Source organism: Monodelphis domestica, chromosome 3 (genome assembly GCF_027887165.1).
Source record: "Monodelphis domestica isolate mMonDom1 chromosome 3, mMonDom1.pri, whole genome shotgun sequence".
In the NCBI taxonomy this organism is placed as follows: Eukaryota; Metazoa; Chordata; class Mammalia; order Didelphimorphia; family Didelphidae; genus Monodelphis; species Monodelphis domestica.
Window position 1 is genome coordinate 197,874,527 of NC_077229.1, and position 16,686 is coordinate 197,891,212.

A 16,686-nucleotide genomic window follows, 5' to 3' on the forward strand; every position below is an offset into this window, starting at 1 on the left:
CTTATTCTGTCAAATAGTTTGTATAATATTGGGATTAGTTGTTCTTTGAATGTTTGATAGAATTTATTTGTGAATCCATCTGGACATGGGGATTTTTTCTTAAGGAGTTCTTTGATGGCTTGTTCAATTTCTTTTTCTGATATGGGGTTGTTTAGGTAGTCTATTTCTTCCTCTCTTAGTCTAGGCAATTTATATTTTTGTAAATATTCATTCATATCACCTAATTGCCATATTTATTGCCATATAATTGAGCATAATAGGTTTTAATGATTGCCTTAATTTCCTCTTTAGAGGTGAGGTCTCCCTTTTCACCTTGGATACTGTCAATTTGGTTTTCTTCTTTCCTTTTTTAAACTAGATTGACCAGTACTTTGTCTATTTGATTTGTTTTTTCAAAGTACCAGCTTCTAGTCTTATTTATTAAATCAATAGTTCTTTGGCTTTTGATTTTATTAATTTCTCCTTTGATTTTTAGGATCTCTAATTTAGTCTTCATCTGAGGGTTTTTAATTTGTGCACTTTCTAGTTTTTTAATTTGCATGCCCAATTCATTGACCTCTGCCCTCTCTAATTTGTTAATATATGAACTCAAGGATATAAATTTCCCCCTGAGTACTGCTTTGGCTGCATCCCATAGATTTTGAAAGGATGTTTCATCATTGTCATTTTCTTCAATGAAATTATTGTTTATATGATTTGTTCTTTAACTAACCAGTTCTGGAGAATTGTATTGTTTAATTTCCAATTAATTTTTGATTTGCCTCTCCATGTGCCCTTACTAATCATTATTTTCATTGCATTGTGATCTGAGAAGGTTGCATTTATTATCTCTGCTCTTTTGCACTTGTTTGCAATGTTTTTATGCCCTAGTACATGGTCAATCTTTGTGAATGTACCATGTGCTGCTGAAACAAAGGTGTATTCCTTTTTGTCCCTATTTATTTTTCTCCACATATTTACTAATTCTAATTTTCCTAATATTTCATTCACTTCTCTTACCTCTTTCTTATTTATTTTTTGGTTTGATTTATCTAGTTCTGATGGAGGAAGGTTCAGGTCTCCCACTAGTATAGTTTTTCTATCCATTTCATCCTTGAGCCCCACTAATTTCTCCTTTAGAAATTTGGATGCTATGCCATTTGGTGCATACATGTTGAGTACTGATATTTCCTCATTGTCTATACTGCCTTTTATCAGGTTGTAATTACCTTCCCTATTTCTTTTAACTAGATTTATTTTTACTTTGACTTTGTCAGATATCATGATTGTGACTCCTACCTTTTTTAATCAGTTGATGCCCAATAGATTTGGCTCCATCCTCTTACTTTTACCCTATGCATATCTACCTTCCTCATGTGTGTTTCTTGTAGACAGCATATGGTAGGTTTTTGGATTCTAATCCATTCTGCTATTCACTTGCGCTTTATGGGTGAGTTCATTCCATTCACATTCAGAATTATGATTACCAGCTGTGTATTTCCCAGCATTTTGATTTCCACTCCTAGTCCTGCCTTTTCTTCTTTCACTATTTCCTTCTACACCAATGTTTTGTTTTTAATCAGTCCCCCTAATTCCCACACTTATTTTATTTCCCTTTCTTCCCCCCTCCCTTCTTACTCCCCTCTTATTTTCTTTACAGCCTTTTAAAACTACCCCCTCACCCTCTCCCTCTGTTGTAGTTTTTCCCTCCCCACCAATCCATTTGTTACCCTTCTACTTCCCAATGAGGCACAAATCAATTCTCTGCCCCAATGTATTTGATTGTTCTTCCCTCTTTGAGTCAATTTTAATGCACATAAGAGTTGAGTATTTCCTATCTCCAACCTCTTTACCCTTCCACTGTATTGATGTTCTCCTTCCTCCCTCCTTGTGCTTCTTTATGACATATAAATTTATCCCCTTTTGTTTCTTTTCCCACTTCTTTTAGCATTAACCTCCTTTTTAGCTCTAGTTATATATATATACATATATATATATGTATTTATGCATACATATTTATATATATTCTATATACATATTTATGTCTTGGCATTTCATCCTATACAGTTTGTCACTGTTCCCTCTAGGTGTAATTCTTCTAGCTGCCCAGGTGATAATAACAATTTTTAAGAGTTACCAGTGTCCTCTTTTCTTATAGGGATACATATCATTTTAACTTCTTGGATCTCTTTTAAAAAGTGTTTTGGTTTTTTTTTTTTGTTTTGTTTATCTTTTTACCCTCTTTCTTAATTAAATTTTGATGATTCTCTTGAATTCTGTGCTTGGGCATCAAATTTTCTGTTCAGGTCTGGTCTTTTCTTTACAAATGCTTGGAATTCATCTATTTTGCTAAATGACCATAGTTTCCACTGTAAGAATATAGTCAGTTTTGCTGGGTAGTTGATTCTTGGTTGTAGACCTAGTTCCCTTACTTTCTAGAATATCATATTCCATGCCTTTTGGTCCTTCAGTATAGATGCAGCCAGATCCTGTGTTATCCTCACTGTGGTTCCATGGTATCTGAGTGACTTCTTCTTAGCAGCTTGTAATATTTTTTCCTTGGTCTAATAATTCTTGAATTTGGCTATAACATTCCTGGGTATTGTCAGTTGGGGATTAAGTATGGGAGGTGATCTGTGAATTCTTTCAATCTTCACTTTTCCCTCTTGTTCTAGAATATCGGGGCACCTTTCTTGGATAATTTCCTGTAGTATGACGTTCTTTTGTCATGGTCTTCTGATAGACCAAGGATTCTTAAATGGTCTCTCCTCAAACGATTTTCTAAATCTTCCATTTTGTGAATGAGGTGCTTTATATTTTCCTCAACTTTTTCATTCTTTTGATTTTGTTTTATAGTGTCCTGCTGCCTTCTGAAGTTGCTTGATTTTAATTGTTGTATTCTGGTTTTTAAAGACTGGATTTCATCCCTGGCTTTTTGGTCATCCTTCTCCTTCTGATCTTTCATCTTCTTTGTCTCATTTTCAAGCTGATTAATTTTGGCTTTCAAGACACCATTTTCTTGTTTTAGTTTAAGTGCCTCTCTTTCCAAATGACTTATCTTGCTTTATAAGTTTTTCCCAGTTGTCTTCAGTCTCTCTTAATTGTGTTTTGAATTGTATTTTGAGTTCTTCCAGAGGCTGTATCTGGTTTGCTGGGTTTTTTGTTTTTTTGCTTGGTGTTCCCTCATCCTTCTCTGTTCTGTTTGCTCTTTGTTCATTGCCTATAGACAGTCTAGAAGCTGTCGATTTTAATTTATTTTTCCTTTTTCTGTTGTTTGCTCATATTTACCCTCTTCTTTATTCCCTGCAGTTGCCTGCACTCTTGCTCCTCTCATTTTTTTGTTTGGTCTGGGGTTTGGGGCTTTTCTGTCAGCCTTCACCCTTGTAGCTTTGTCAGCAAATCTCTCAGCGCAGTCTTTGGGGGTGGGGTGTTGGAGCTTGAGCTTCCCTGCCCTCTGAAGGCTTTGATGGGATTAAGTCCAGCTGGGCTGATCTGGATGTGCCTTGAGGCCAAAACCTCAGGAAGGGGGGGCGGCAATATTGAGTGTCTCCGCTGCTGCAACTAGGCTGCCTGCTCTGAGCTCTGAACTTCTTCTCCAACTGCTTCCCTACCACCTGTGTTCGATGCTCTGAGCCTGGCACAGCTTTACCTGCAAGGTACTGCCTCCAGACCAGCACCCTTGTTTACCCAGAGGTTCCAGCTGCCTCTGGAGGCTTAGAGCTCTAGGTGGGAGAGGGGCCTGGGACCTTCCTGCTTCCTTCCCCCTTAAACCCGAGTGTTCTTGAATTCAGGCTTTTGGTGGGGGGGAGGCGTACCTTTTCACTTGAATCCAGTAGGAGGTTCCTTGACTCTGTCTTGTTGTTAGATTTGATTTTCAGTCCCCAAGGAGCATTTAGTTTGTAATCGGTAAGGAAGGGTTTTCAGAGGTCTGAACTTCCGCTGCCTCTACATCATCATCTTGACTCTGCCTCTATCAATAGTTTTTTTTTTTAAGTGGCAATGGCAGTGATGAAAATCATCCACGGCAAGGGCAGCCTGCCAAGATGGGAGATGGGAAATGGGAGGTCCTGGGTTCAATGGCCTTGCCCTTTCCATTCTTCTGCCTTGGAACCAATATTTAGTATTGATTCTAAGATGGAGGTAAGGGTTGTTTTCTTTTTTAATCACCAGTGACACCCTGAATATAGCTTAGGGTAGAAGAGTTTGTTGGCTAAAAGTGGCATCTAGCTGTCAATTATATCATACACACACACACACACACACACACACACACACACACACACACACACACACATACACACACTCTCTCACCACCACCACCGTCATCACTACCCTGATCTTGGAATTTAAAAAATAGTAGTAAATGAAAACAATCCTAAAATCATAGAAAATTAATATTGTGAAATTAAACAAGATTATGCATTTATACAATTATATAAGTTTCTTCACAAAGAAGAGATATAAAAAGATAACACCATCCCACCTCTTCTTCTGAGGTTGGAATGTTTCCAGGTATAGATATGAGGGCTTTTTTTTAATGTATTCATCTAGTTTGCTGAATTTTTTTTCTTCCTTTCTGCCCCTTTCTCTTGTTCCTTTTTGTCAAAAGGAATAGTTCTCTGGAAGAAGATTATTGGGGAGAATCTGGATAATACAAAAAAATTTAAATATCAATAGTATCTATTTTTTACAAGCAGAGGTATCGGTTATAACCTCCATGCATCTTACAGGCATAATTTCACAAATCATTCCCTACCAAAATATCCCTTTGCATTCTGTGACCCTTTTAGCATTGCAAAGACCAAAGGTTGAACCAGTAAAAGAAAAACACCACCATTCACCTTGAATTTTACCCCATCAGGAGTCTAGCCTACCATTTCACTATGTGTCTATTCAGATTTCTCCACAGGGAATAAGTTTCATTGACAAAGGGATATATTGTGTAAGCCCAAAGTCAAACGGTCAGAAGAGTTAGGCCATAGCTTCCTGAATAGAGCTTCATGGAATCCAGCTGGGATTCCGTGTGGCCAAAACCTTCCCTCTGGGGAAGACTGCCCAGTGCCCAACATGTGTTCACTGAGGCTGGTGTGTTTTATTACAGATCCAATACTAAATGAGCATATGCTTTTCTGGGCACCTCTAGAAAGAGGAAACTAGAGTAATTAGATTGTGGGGAACTAAAAAAAAAAAGACAGGATGATTTAATGCTGGAAAACAAACAAAAAGACATTTAAAAATTTCTACCTCCTTCTTAGAATACTGTGTACTGGTTCTAAGGAAGAAGAGCACTAAAGGCTAGGCAATTCGGGTTAAATGATTTGTCCAGGGTCACACAGCTAAGAAATATTGGAGGCCAGATTTGAACCCAGGGCATCCTGCCTGGCTCTCAATCCACTGAGCCAACTACTTGCCCTCTAAGACTTTCTTTAATGCTTAAAACTGGATGGCTAATTTCATGGAAGAGACAAGTCACCAAATTTCAGATTTGTTTTTATGAACAAGACAAGAAGAAATAGGCTTGAATGGCCACAGGGGATTTTTATTAGACAGCAAGTTTTCCCCATATGTAAGAGTTAGTTATGAGCACAGGTATCTGTAGATCAAAAAAAATTTGCTGTGCATCCTTCTTTAGAAATACTTTTTTAAAATGCAGAAAATTACTTTTCCAGGCTACTTTTAAGTACAGTGCTAGTCAGGGAAACTGGTTAATACAAACACTCTTTAATTAAGTTCAAACCAACAAACATTTATTAGGAATCTATTAAATGCAAAGCATTAATGCTAGACAGCAGAAATACAAAGACAATAAGACAATGCTCCCACCCTACCTTTGACTCAGAGAATAAAACATAAAGCTGATACAGTAAAGAAGTAATTTGAAATAAAAGAATACTAATGCCTGGGGCAATCAGGGAAGATTTCATAGAAGAAGAAGCACCTGACCTCAACTTTGAAGGAATATAAGTATCCTCAGATTGCAGGAGAAAGTGTATCACAAGCATGTGAATGAATGGTTTCTACAAACATTCAAAGGATGCTGGGTTTGGAGAACTAGGGAACAATTTGGCTAGAACCAATAGTGTTGGTGAAAAAAAGCAATATGAAATAAGGCCCAAGTATACTTTAAGGACCCTTCCATGCCTATGATTCTATGGATTTGTATTCTGATGCCCAGGGGTAAAAAAGCACTTGCATGCACATACACTGCTAGCTCCAGATGACTTGACCATTTATCTTGCAGTTTTAATGATGAGCAACTGAGTTTGTAAGTCATGCCATCTCTATTAGGAGAGTGAATCTTTCAGACCCTTCCCTCTGTATCCAGCAATAATAATAAGGCATCATATGCATGATCCAATTTGATATCTTCTTTGATATCAAGAGAAACTTCCAAATAGCATGTAATCAGAGGGAGAAAAAATAGATGCCATGTTCTGAGGACTGAGAGTAGCACCAAGACTTTGCTTTGCCTTCAGCCTTTCTAGGACAAACAGGAGAAAATAGGCATAGAATCCGCAAGGCTTGATACCTAGATGGTTAGTATTTTCCCCTTCACTGATGCTACTGGAGAAGAACTTCTTGAGGGGAGGAGTATGACTTCCATTACCAAATCCAGTTTAATTATTACTGCTAACTCACATTAATTTACTTTAATTATCGTGTTCGTGCATTCCTAACAATTATTCTATAATGTGGGCATTATTGTACTCATTTTACAGTTGAAAAAACTTAGGTTCAGATCAGTACAGGAATTTACTAAGGATCATACAGCTAGTTAGCATCAAATAGCACTCTAATTCAATTTTCTCATCTCCAAATGCAGTGCCTTTTCATTCTCTACCCAAGCTTTTATTCCTTCCTTCCTTCCTTCCTTCCCTCTTTCCTTCCTTTCATTCTTCCTTCATTCCTTCCTTATTTCCTTCCTTCCCTCCTTCATCCCCTCCCTCACTCCTTCCTCTCCTTTCTTTCCTTCCTTATCTTTCTTTTTTCCTTCCTTCTTTCCTTCCTCCCACAATTACTTGTTATGACAGCTATATGGCACAGTAGATAGAGATTTGGATCTGGAGTCAGAAAGAACTGTGTTCAAATCCTACCTTAGAACAAGCTATATAACTCTAGGAAAATTCCTTAATCCCTGTCTGCTTCAGTTTCCTCAACTATAAAGTACAGATAATAATAGCACGTACTTCCCAGGGTTGTTGTGAAAATCAAACAGAATAATACTTGTAAAATGCTTAGCACAATGACTGTCCTATGGTGAGCATTAATAAGTACTTCCTTCATTCCATTTTATTTTTTAAAAGTATAAACTAATATGAATCTAATCTAATTAGATCCTACATCAAAGGAAAAATATTATGAGGAAAATAATTTGCATTACAGTATATAAAAGTTAGTTATCATAACTACGTTCAAGCTATTTTACTAGAGATTATCTTAGTGGTAAATTCAATAAGCATTTATTAAATGGCTACTATATACAAATTTCTAGATTATGTACCAGATTCAGAAAAATATAGGAGGAGAGACTAGGGCAGGTACAGGGAAAGAGGCATCGTAGAGGCAAATAATAAGATCTGATAAATGATTTGATATGAGGGGATATGAAGGTTGAGAGAAAAGCAGAGAAAGGGGATCTTTTGTCCTCTCCCAAATTCTCACAGATTTTGCTGATTATTGACAACTCAGAACCTTTCTCCTTCCCATCTTGAAAAAACAAACTTTATATCTGGCCTATATATCTGCCTGTGATCTAGTAACAACCATAATCTCTCTCCAATAAACAATACTCAGGGTCCCAGACAAGTGGGTTACATGTCAAAGAGAAAAAAGAAAACCTTAATCAGTCAATATATTGTTGACAGACAGCTAGGTTTATAGTTTGACATCAAATTTTCTTCAATAGAACTATTACCACAAAAAAAAACAATACCAAGAAAGCCCTAAAGTGTGACCCTGTCTCCTTTAAAAATGAATCCAAGAACAGCTAGGTGGCTCAGTGGACCAGGAGTCAGGTCTAAGATGAGAGACCCTGGGTTCAATTCTAGTCTAAGATATTTCCTAGCTGAGTGATGCAAGTCATTTGATCCCAACTGTCTACCCTTACCACTCTTCTGCCTTGGAACCAATATTTAGTATAAATTCTAAAACAAAAAGATAAGTATTTTTAAAATAAAGATAAACAAATCTAAGAACCACACAAAAGGAAAAATAATTTTTCCCCACGGGGAAATGATAGAGCCTCAAGATGAGAACTCCTCTGATGTACTATAGGAGCCAGTCTGCATCCTGACAAAATTCAGCACAATGTGTTTTGGGACCTTCCTCACTTTCTCATGCCTGAGAATGTACTTGTGAAGACATCTCCTGGTTATTCCTCACTCTTCACTCATGGCCAATCCCTATTCTTCACTCCTATATTTGCTTGATAACATCTTTTACTTTCTTTCTTCTTTGCCATTCCTTGGATAATCTATAGCATAAAACAAGTGAATTTCATTTTTATTCTCCATCTGTTTTGGATAAAAAGTAGAGTTTCTTCAAAATCCACCTAGATTCTGTGGTTCTCTGAGTTATGACATGACATCACTGTATCCAACCAAATGGTATTTGCCACATTTCTTAAAATAAGGTTTTATTTTTCTAAATTTAACTGCCCTGAGAATAGTGAGTGTGACCTGTTAATGAAAGTGAGTCACCTTTTGTCTCTATCTCCCCCCCCCCCTTTTATAGGAAATTTTCTGGCTTCAATAAACATCCAGTCTTTGTTCAAAATACAAATGACCATTAAGCTTAAATTAACTTGTAAAGAGTACAGTATTTGACACTTCCTAGCTGTGTGACCCTACACAAGTCATTTACTTCCTATTGCCTAGCTCTTATTGCCCTTCTGCCTTGGAACCAATACATGGTATTGATTCTAAGACAGAAGGAAAGTGCTAAAAATAGTACTGTTTGTCTTTGAGGCTTCAAGTTTTTCTTTCTTATCCATCTATCTCCATTTATTAATTCTACAAGTAGTCAATAAGTAACTACCTTGTTCCCAGTACTGTGTTGGGCACGAAGGACACAAAGGTAGAAAAGACAAACTTTCTGCACTTAAGAAATATCTCTTCTATCATAGGGTATAGGGGTCCATCCAGCAGCCCCTCTGAGAGTCCAAGGTCTCTCTGCCCAGATATGATGTCACGGTCGGAATAAGGAGGAGATGAGACACACTGTGTATTCAACCCACGTAGGCAGGCATCACACACAGTGCTCTGCCGTAGTACCATGGTTTATTTATTATATAGGTTTTTTGGTACATGCTTCTTTGACAAACAATCAATCTTCTATTTATGTGAAATTCTACAATTTGATTGGATATTATCAAATCACCTAAACAACACTCTTGTGATGTTACTACAACAAAGAATTCTGTGATCATTTACTAGGTTTATACAACACTCTGTGATATATATGATTAATATGAATAACGCCATTTGTAGGTTGGTACCCCTTGACCTGCTGAGAGGACCATTGTGCTTTTGGTCAGCTTTCACTATCAATCATAATTGCTTGTGAGATGAACAACAAAACATTTTCATATCTAGTTGTGAGGACTTAAAGCAGACCAATTTGGGGGTTTTCCTCAATTTACAAGTTCTGTTTTTCTAGTGTTACTTTGAAGTGCCTAGCAATGCTACTTGGCTTCTGTTTCAACAAATTCATTGGAGTGTGGTAACTGTAGGAAAAGATTCATTATAGTACTCAAGCTTTTGGTCAGTGTTTATTGTAGGGCCTTCGAGTGTGTCTTGTGCTTGAGAAAGGAGGGGTCATGAGCAGTAATCTTTGGGCTTTAATTCTGTAATTGCAATCTTTTCAGGGTACTAATCTAGGGGGCTTAAAATAGGGTACATATTTATTGATCCTATAAGTATTTGCTCTCATATTATTTCTCCTATATTGGGGAGAAATAATAATCATAACAAGTCCATTAATGGGGAAAATTTGGGGAGAAAAGTCACAGAGGGGGATGGGAGGGGCTCATTCTGGGGTGTGCTTTGCAGACCTCCTTTCCTCAGACCATGATCTTGTCAGCCAGTTGGGGTATGATGGCCTCCGGCATCGAGGAAACAAATAATTCACAGATAAGAAAATTTTAAATGTATATAAAATAAATAAAAGTATCCAGAAGAGAGTTCACTAAAAGCTGGTATGGATTAGGAAAAACTATCAGAAGCAGAGGTGAGATAGTATATTTAAGATAATAAGGAAGCTAGGTTGCACAGTGGTTAGAGTACTAAGTCTGGAGACAGGAAGACTCATCTTCCTGTGTTCAAATCTGACCTCAGATACTTACTAGATGTGTTACCCTGGGCAAGCCACTTAATCCTGTTTGTTTCCATTTCCTCATCTGCAAATTGAGCTGAAGAAGGAAAGAACAAACCAACCTGTTCAGTATCTTGGCTGAGAAAAACCCCAAAATCAGACACTACTGAAATGAATAAATGACAAAATTAAGGCATTGGTGACAGCATGTTCAAAAGCATGAAGATAAGTGACAGAGTAACATTTACCAGGAATAGTAGGGAGTGGTTTGACAGAATCAGAGGGCATGTGGGGGTGATTAATATACCATAGGCCTGCAAAGGTAGGCTAAAAGCAGCTTCTGAAGCACCTTAAATGCCAAACAGATGAATTTGCATTTTATCCTAGAGGCAGAAGGGAGCTACACAAGATTGTTGATCAAAGTAGTGGTTTGGATTGACCTATACTTTAGGAACATCAAATTGACATTAGTATGAAGGATGGATTGGAGAGGAGAGAGAATAGAGGCAGAGAGACAGACAAGAAGTAATTAAAACCCAAATAGAATAGTGACCATTTGAGTAGAGAGAATAGGACCAAAAAGGGGGTGTTACAGAAAGAATTAATAAGACTTGCACTAATTGGATAGGATGCTATAAGAAAGGTGAGGGGGAAAAAAGAAATGGCAAGCCAAGAATGACTCTAAAGTTGATTCTAAGTACATTCCATAATCAGAACACTGAGTATTTTTTTCATCCACTTGATTTTCCCTTTATGGATTGCTAGCAAGATATCTTTTGAATGATGTAATACTATGCTGGAGTGTGGTGAGATCAGCTACCATGTTATCAGCCTTTACTACTTATATGACCTTCAGCAAATCATTTACTTTCTCTGGATTTCAGTTTCTTCCTCTGTAATGAGGGGATTGAACTAGATGACCTCTAAGATCCCTCTCAGCTCTAAATCTATGTTTCAATGATCTGCAAGCAGAAACATTTGGAGAAACTTGATATCTCTAAGGAATACTTCCATTTTGGGGTCCCAAGTAAAGCATATAGAATTCCACTTCAATGCCTCCTGGCATTATTTGAGTGTTTGAGTGAATCTATGGCTCTTATTTTATGCCTTGTTTAATCTGGATAATGGGCAGTTCCTTTAACAAAGTTTTTGTTGTTGTTGTTGTTGTTATATCTATCAAGGAATCTCATACATATGACAGACACCTTGTTGGAAGAGAGCCTTTCAGAAAAAGTTCTGTTCTCCTGGGTTAACTATGGTTTTGTAACCAAAAACAAGCAAACGAGCAATAAACAAAACAAGTCTTCTATTCCCCTAACCAGCCAGTCATTTATTTCTTTGACCATAAATAGTTGTTGCAGAAAATCATCTTCCAAAGCTAGTTATTTCTCTTCTTATAGTTTAATCAAGGACACTCTCAAAACAGAAATGGACTATTTTCATAAAAATTTTAGAACTAGAAGATTATGAGTTATATACTATATAAGAAAGAAAAAAGTGACTGAGGAGATATCAGCAACTTGCTGATATCTCCTCAGTCACTTTTTTCTTTCTTCTTTTTTTTTTTGGTAATATGCCATCTGTGATCTTTTCCTTTAAAAAAATAATTTCCCTCTTTGAGATAGTTTGGAAAATGATCACTTTAAAATTAAGTCACCTTTAGTATGGATTTCTCCTGTACATATCTGATGAGGTATCGCCACTCTTCTTGACTTCATCTTCTTCCATACATTTTCTAATTCTTCACTTAACACTTCAAGTATTGTAGTGTTACAATCTATATAGGACATTTCCTCTGTCAAAAACCAACCAGTCCATTAGCCAAGCATTTATTATGTGCCCACTATGTACCTGACACTGTGCTAAGCACAAAGATACAAAGTCAAAAAATAAAAGTGCCCCCCCTCAAGAAGTTTTCATTCTTTTAGTTAATTTGTTTATTACGTTAAAATTCCCAGATAACTCCCTCTCTCCTCTTCCCTACACTAGAAAAGTCATCATTTGACAAAAATATACATGTATATATAAAACTATGTATTGCTTATTTCTGTTTATCAATTCTTTCTCTGGAGGTGGTCAAACACAAGTCATTCTTCAAACAATATTTCTGTTGCTGTATATAAAGTTCTCTTGGTTCTTTAACTCTTTTTACTCTTCATAATTTCATGTGGGTCTTTCCATGTCTTTTTTTTAATTACGCTGCTTGCCAATTCTAAAGGCATGGTAGAAGTTCATCATAATCATATGCCACAACTTGTGTAGCCATTACCTAATTGATGGGCATCTCCTCAATTTCCAGTTCTTTGTGTTACTAAAAACATTAATCTGAAGACTTATTACCTGATTTATAAGCATGTATAAGTAAAGAGAGAGGAATAGATAGGGGGGAGAGAGAGATCTCAGCCTTTCTAACTTTATGGGTAAATCTGATTCCCCATTTAGCTAAATGGCTGAGGGCCCCAATTGCCAGAAATGGCCAGTTTAGATAAGAAAAAGCTCAGAGAGAAATGCCAGCCTAGAGAGACAGGTACTGAAGCCAAGAGAGCCACTTGCCTTCCCACCCTTGATTTTCAAACCTCCCTTTCCTTGGCTGATGGCTCTCAAATGTCATGCTGTCTGCCCTTCTGGATGATGTTATGCTGACTCTAGTACACTGACGCCGGGGACGTTCATGCCAATGCTAGCTGCTCTGGGATACAGGGTCAGAGCATCAGACGTGATTCTGTGACACCTATGATGGGTCAAAAGGTATACACAGTTTTATAACTCTTCAGACATAATTACAAAGAAGAAACTTACATTCTAATGGGGGAAGATGACAAATCTGTTCCACTTAACTTAGAATTGTCTCCTTCCACTTTTATCTATAAATGCTCTCGGGGTGATATTGCTTAGCTGAACCATGTGCTAAGTTTCCTACCAGCTCATTTTCTCTCGGCACTGCTATTCATGCTTTGTGAAACAACCCTGTTGATAATGTTTTTGGTTATTCTCCTCTATAATGTATTGCAAATGAGTTCGTATTCCAAATTAATCTTACCTTTGCCATCTTTTCCTGCTTGGCAAACAGCATTAATGTTTGCTGGCTGAGGCAGTTTTCAGATTCTTGGTCTCTTCATGGGGCCCACAGTTTCATATTAATTAAATATCCTTATGAAAGAATAGAGTAATCAAAGTCATTATCTTTACAGCACTTTTGTCCATTTCCCATTTTTCAGAGTCAATAACTTGTTTAAATAAATCAGGCTGCAACTATTATAATTTCACACAGTATCTTCTTTTATTTGTTCTTTAGCCTATCTTCTAATTTAGAATGGATTTTGACCTTTTATTTCAGCACTTGATGATTTGACAGAATATAGACAACTGGTTCTAAAATGACTGCCAAGTCAATATACCATCATTTCCAATCAATTTAGATGAATTCAATTTCATATCTGGGGTATTACTTGCTGCCTTCCAACTATCTCTTTGAAGAATTTATTTAGGATACATGTAAAAAAGTTTCTGAGTGTAGTGAATCCCCTCTGGACTCACTCTCCCAACTGGTACTTGGACTAGCAGGTCAGGTTACTAGAAAATGGCTTCTACTTCTCTCCTTAGGGCTCTTCTAGGAATAACTCTGAGTATAACTTCTATTACCTTGGTTAATGAGCCCCCACCAATGTGCTCCCAATATCACTTCTCCAGTTGATATCTCTGCAATTGAAACTAACCAAAGCATATCAATTAGCTTTTACATATAAAGGGATATTTACTGAGAAAGTATAGTAAAGAAGTGCAACTCCTCCTGACAAAAAAAAAATTTTTTTAGAACATTGACCACTCTGTACCGATGTAGTCTAGAAAGAGTGGGCTCAAACCTAAAATGATTGGTGTACAACATATCCCATTCTTCTACTCACCTGCCCCCATATTAGGATATATTTTCTTTTTTGTTTGTTTTTATTAATTTTTATCTTTTTTCTTAATGTATAAACACTTTTTGAAAGTTGTTTTTTGTTTTTTTAAAATTCAGATTTTTCTCCCTTCCTCCCTTCTCCAAAGCAGTGAATAGTCAGATATAGGTTATACTCATACTTTCATGTAATACACATTTCTATATTACCCATCTCATGATAGAAGATACCTATCATATATACAATAGGAAGAGAAATCTCATGAAGGGAAGATAGTGGAAGATGTCATGCTTTGATTAGGACTTGTATACCAACAGTTCCATCTTTAGCTGCAGATAGCATTTTCCTCATGAATCCCTTGTGGTTTTCTTAGAGTCTTGCTTTGCTGACAATGGTTTAGTCCTTCACAGTTGATTATTGTATAATATTTCTGTTACTGTATACATTGTTCTCTTGCTTCTGCTCATTTCACTTTGCATCAGTTCATGTAAGATCTTTCTAGCTTTTACTGCACTCATCCTGTTCATCATTTCTTATGGTACAGAACACATTTTCTTTCCTGCACATACTTAAGGTCTCTAGGGAAATAATCATGATCAAAGGACAGGCAGTAGTTTCTGGCCACAGGAATATTTTTCTCCTTTTTTTCAGAACCCCAACCAAGTTCCCTTCTAAATATGCAAACATATGTGTGTGTGTGTGTGTGTCTGTGTGTGTGTGTGTGTAACTAGCTATACAAAAAATAAATAAGAAATGATCAACAGAGGAAAGGCACTAAAATTCAGGGATTAAGGAAGGCTTCCTATAGGAGGTGGAGTTTTATTTGGGACTTAAAGTCAGAAAGTTCAGTAGACAGAGATGAAGGAGAGCATGGGGGACAGATACAGAAAATACCAGGACTCAGAGATGAAGTGTCTTGTTCATGGAATAGATAGGAGACCAGCATCACTGATACAAAGTATATATATTAGGGAATAAGGTGGAAGAAGATTGGAAGATTCTATATTAGAAAGGGATATGAATACCAAATAGAGACTTTTGCATTTGATCCTGGAGGCAATAGAGAGCCACTGAACATATCTAGCTAAAATGGGACCTATTTTCTTTGGAAGTTTCAAAAAAATCAAATTGACTTGGGGATTCAAAATGTGACAGAGAGAAGGAGATTGAGGAATTTAATACCATTATTATTTAATATTAATCATATCAACACTATTCTTGGCAATTGTTTTGACCCTTGTACCATCTGTGTTATTTCTGATTTCTTTTTATAGTAAATGTAATTCATTTGTAACATACATGTTTTGTTTTATTTAAAGTCTCCTTGTTTTCAAACAAAAAAAATTGGGGGTGGGGGGTGAAGAGAGGGCAGTGACTGAACTGTGCTCTAGGAAGAACATTTTAGTGACCGAATGGATTAGAATGAGAAGCAACTTGAGGCAGGCAAGAGAAAGGAATAATCCAGGTTTGAGGAGATGAGCACCTACACCAGAGTGGTAGTAGTATCAGAAGAGAGAAGAGGGTGTATTTTAGAGATATTGCAAAGGTAAAATTGACAAGTCTTGGCAAGAACTTGAATATGGGAAGTGAGAGACAGTGAGGATGACTCCTAGTTTTGAACCAGAGACACTAGGAAGATAGTCATGCCCTCTACAAAGATAGGGAAGGTAGATGGGTGAGAAGGTCTAGGGGAAAGGATAATGAGTTCAGTCTGGGAACTATTGTGTTTAAGATGTCTATTGGACATCCAGTTCTAGAAGTCTGAAAGGCAGTTGTAGATGTGAGATTGAAGATCAACAGAGAAATTGGGGCAAGATCAGTAGATGTGAGAATCATTAGCATATAAATAGTAATGAAATCCAGAGGAACTGAAGAGAGATCACTAAATGAAATAGTAATAGAGAGACAGGAGGACCTGCAACAGAAGGTTTTGGGACCCAGAGGATTAGAGAGTAAGATCTGGAAGAGAATTCAGCAAAGATAGAGGAGAGATTAGGTAGGACAAAAACCAGAAGAGAAAATTATCAATGAGGTGGGAGGTCAGTATCAAAGACTGCAGAGAGGTCAAATAGATTGAAGATCCATAAAAGACAATTGGATTTAATAACAAGAGATCATTAGTAACTTTGGAGAGAGCAATTTTGCTGGAATGATAATGTTGGAAGCTAGATTGTAAGGGGTCAAAAAGAAAATGGAGGCACTTATTGACCCTTCTCAAGGAGTTTAGCCACAAAGGCCTGTAAAGGACAAGAGTTAACAGGAATGAAAGGACCAATTGATGGTTTTTAGAGGATGGTGAAGACATGGATATTTTTTTTAAACCCTTACCATCCATCTTGGAGTCAATACTGTGTATTGGCTTCAAGGCAGAAGAGTGGTAAGGGCTAGGCAATGGGGGTTAAGTGACTTGCCCAGGGTCACACAGCTAGGAAGTGTCTGAGGCCAGATTTGAACCTAGGACCTCCTGTCTCTAGGCCTGCCTCTCAATCCACTGAGC

At 37.1% G+C, this 16,686-nt stretch overlaps 1 protein-coding gene and 1 long non-coding RNA gene across 2 annotated transcripts in view; one reads left to right on the forward strand and one right to left on the reverse strand.

Moving 5' to 3' along the window:
- Positions 1–16,686, forward strand: part of LY86 (lymphocyte antigen 86) — a 145,555-nt gene that overhangs the window by 45,724 nt on the left and 83,145 nt on the right. The window lies entirely within an intron of this gene.
- Positions 11,860–16,686, reverse strand: part of LOC103105363 (uncharacterized) — a 129,882-nt gene continuing 125,055 nt past the window's right edge. Inside the window, exons 3-4 of the long non-coding RNA XR_008917600.1 lie at positions 13,331–13,440; positions 11,860–13,021 (exon numbers count right to left, since the gene is read on the reverse strand). This is a non-coding gene — a long non-coding RNA (uncharacterized LOC103105363). The remainder of the gene's footprint in view (positions 13,022–13,330; positions 13,441–16,686) is intronic.